General features: G+C 41.0%; 1 pseudogene; it reads right to left on the bottom strand.

The window, feature by feature from the left end:
* Positions 1 to 638: 638 nt before the first annotated feature.
* LOC143640966 (olfactory receptor 2M3-like) lies at positions 639 to 1,576 on the bottom strand (annotated as a pseudogene).
* Between the last annotated feature and the right edge of the window lie 2,077 nt (positions 1,577 to 3,653).

Genomic DNA, 3,653 nt, shown 5'->3' with positions numbered 1-3,653 from the left:
GCAATTGTTCAAAAAACAGTGCAAATCAATTGCAGTATATTCTACACCTAAGGGTTAGAACACCTAAGGATGTAAAATCCACACTCAGAAAATCTTAAGAACATTTCAGTATCCTATGTATAAGATAATCTGTAGAGGAAGAAAATAAATGAGAGTTTCTCAGTCATCCAGTACCCCAAAGAACAGTGTTCACCCCAAACACAACATGCCAAACCTCCAAGTAATGCCTGTTTTTCTCCACCTAAGTTACCTTCATTTCAATATTTATATTAAAACTTATCTATGAGTCAATAGATAAAAAATGATGAGTCATTTCAGCAAAATGGTAAGTCCAGGATATACTGAACTCTACATAAGCAATCCCATGTCCAGATTAAATGTACCACATGCTAAAAATCTGAGTGCTACAATCAATTAAGGGGCTGCTTCCACAGATGACCACCTCCATTTGCTAAGTAGGGACAACACACAGATGTGCATTATCTTTCCTAACAATGTTTGCTGGTGATTTATGCTGTGGTTAGTAGAACTACAAAGATGAGAAAACTTGATGCTGATGTGCATTAGCCTGCATATAAATATAAGCATATCAAGTGTGCTCAAAAACAAAGCAAAAACACCATTACTCCTCTTACAGCTCACTCTCCAGACTTTCCCTTCCCTAGTACCTTCATGAATGCTCTGGACACCTCCCTGTTGCGCAGGCTGTAGATGAGGGGGTTCAGCATGGGCCTGAGGATGGTGTAGAAGGCCGACACCATCTTGTCCTGGGTGGGGGACCGGTCAGAAGTGGGCCGCATGTAGATGAACATGGCTGCTCCATAGTACATGCCCACCACCATGAGGTGGGAGGAGCAGGTGGCAAAAGCTTTGCGGCGACCCTCCCCAGACTCCATGTGAATGACGGCCAGAATCACACGAGCATAGGAAGCAATGATGATGCCTACAGGGAACAGAAGCATAATGATACAGCAGATAAATATCATCCTTTCAAATGTCAAGGTGTCAGTGCATGCGAGGGTGAGCAGGGCAGGGACATCACAGAAAAACTGGGGTATTTCCCGGGAACCACAGTATAGGAAGGACAAGGCAACTGCAGCTTCAATTATACCTTCAAGGGAGCCAAGAAGCCAGGAAGCAGCAGCCATGAAGCCACAGACTTTCTGGCTCATGAGAACTGGGTATCTTAATGGGTGGCAAATGGCCACATAGCGATCATAGGCCATTGCTGCCAACAGGAAGCACTCGGCTCCCATCAAGGACACATAGAAGAATATCTGGGTCCCGCAGCCTGCCAGAGAGATGGAGTTCCTGCCAGAAAGATAGTTGAAGGCCATCTTGGGGACGGTGGTGCAGATGAGCATGAGGTTCATGAGGGAGAGCTGGCTGAGGAGGAAGTACATGGGATGTGCAGCTGGGCGTCCAGGTGGATGAGGAGCACCATGGTGGAGTTCCCCATGATGGCCAATGTGAAGATGCCCAGGACCAGAGTGAAGAGGAAGGTGTGGGTGGGGCTGTGGTTGAAGATGCCCAGCAGGATGAAGACAGGGCTGAAGGTATGGTTCTCCCAGGCCATGGTGAGATGCTCACTGTGGAGAGGACAGCATGTAAGAAATGGGCAGGTTTGTGCTATGGAAATATGGAGGATTTTTCTCTTACACAAGCACACTACAAAATTATATATGTAATTTTGATTTGTACATCAGGGTGGTTAAGTCTTGTTTGTAACTTGATGTGCTTTTAAATGCAAGATATTTACATTTTGCACATGCTGGGTTTCACAGTAAAAACCTGGAAGTTTTTTTTTTCCTACAGTCCTGGACCCCTGAAAGCCACATGTCCTTCCACTTCCAGCCACACGGCTGGCTTTCTGTTCCCTTCTCTGTTCCAGGGCAAGCTCTGCACACACCGAGCTTGACAGGGCCTCCCTCTCTGTTCCACATGCACATGAAGGCCAGGACCTCTATTTCAGGAAAACCTGGGCTTACGTTCTTTTCTACACCAACTCTTTTATCACCAGACAAGTTAAACAGCATCTCTAGGATTTTGTTTCTGTTCTCTCCACCCCTCACATGGTTGTCTTAAAGATAAGCTACCCCTTAAAATTCCTCATGCAATCACATCTGTCACAGCGTGCATTCTTCAGATGAATCTTGCCATTTCTACTCAGACCTTGTCACCCCTTCATTTTCCTTACGAGATTGTTGGTTTCTGATTGGTAAGTTATGTGCTTTTTATTTCTGAGATGTTCCTAATCCAACCGAGATTCATGTATAAGGCATGTTCCTAAGATCCCCATAAATATCAATTGAACTGGAGTATCTTGCAATTATTCTTAAGACATCATATTTTATATCACTGTAAACAAGGCATTACATTCCCTTAGCATCTTCACTAGTATTATTTCATTCAATCTGAAAACTGTTGGAAATAAAAGAAATGCATTATTCTACGATTTCAGTGACTATAAAGGGGTAAGTTGTAGATCAACATGAAAAATCACCTCATTATTTGGAAGAATTTCAAATGACAGAATTTCAAATGGCAGAATTTCTAATACACAATTGTTGAATAGCCTGTGATTCCACCCAGTGACTTGGACTCCACAATGGCCAAACCATCTAAATATTTTGGAATATACCTTCTTCCTGGGACTTACCTTCCACATGTGTTCAAGAAGACACCCCACTTCCAAGGCCACCAAAAGCATTTAAATTTCTAGAGTGAGCCTCTGCAGCACAGTTCTGTAAGTAATCTGTGGCTTGCTTCTGCAATCCTGCAGGGAATTCAGTCCCCTGTCTTCAATTATGGTACTCTGTGTTACGACTCACGTTTTCTCCTAGGGTTTCATAAAATTTAGTTCTGAACTTGTGAAGGTGACTCAATATTTAACATAAAAAGAAAGTCATTTCACATTATTAATGAATATTACAAATTCCCTATATTTTTTTTCCTGTGGTTGACCCTGCTTTTTCAATATTTCAAGATTTTTAACTCCATAAACTCCATATGGTCAAGGGAAAGAGGGCAGTTCGATTTCTCATTCTTAATTAAAATGAAATTCTAAGAGTTTTCTTTTTTTCCTTATTTACCTGTAAATATAACTTTTAAAAAGTTGATTAGTTACTTTCAAATGGGCACATCAGGAGGTGTCATTCTGTGTTCACTCAGGCTGCCCTTCTACATCTGGGATCACAGCACTGTTGTGAATTTTTCTGTGATGATGGAATCTACTACTAGCTGTCTCATAACCATCTTAGAATACTCTTATAAAATACATAGAGAAAAAGACCAAAGGTTTATTTTTTTATATTTATTTTTTTTCCTATTCTCTCACACCACTCCACACAACCTTGCTCACACAGGTGTGTGGACATATTTTTCACATACTGCTTCAAATACACATTTAAGTAGAAATTTGTTTTACTCTGTTTGTTGACCAAAAGTTCTCCACATCAGATATCACATTTTTTTTTCCTTTTAAAAGGCAATTTCTCCTTTCTTATACAATATGTTTGAATATATCATAAGATAGAGGATTCAGGAAAAGAAAAAGTAGAACTATTTGAAGTCCATTGTGAAGACTTTATCACAAACAGACTGTGAAATGTGGAATGATGTAGTCACTGCAACTGACTAAAAAATGCTTGAAA

Source organism: Callospermophilus lateralis, unplaced genomic scaffold (assembly GCF_048772815.1).
Source record: "Callospermophilus lateralis isolate mCalLat2 unplaced genomic scaffold, mCalLat2.hap1 Scaffold_8056, whole genome shotgun sequence".
NCBI lineage: Eukaryota > Metazoa > Chordata > Mammalia > Rodentia > Sciuridae > Callospermophilus > Callospermophilus lateralis.
The sequence above is the reverse complement of the archived record's forward strand: the minus strand, read 5'-3'. Positions and strand labels throughout refer to the sequence as shown.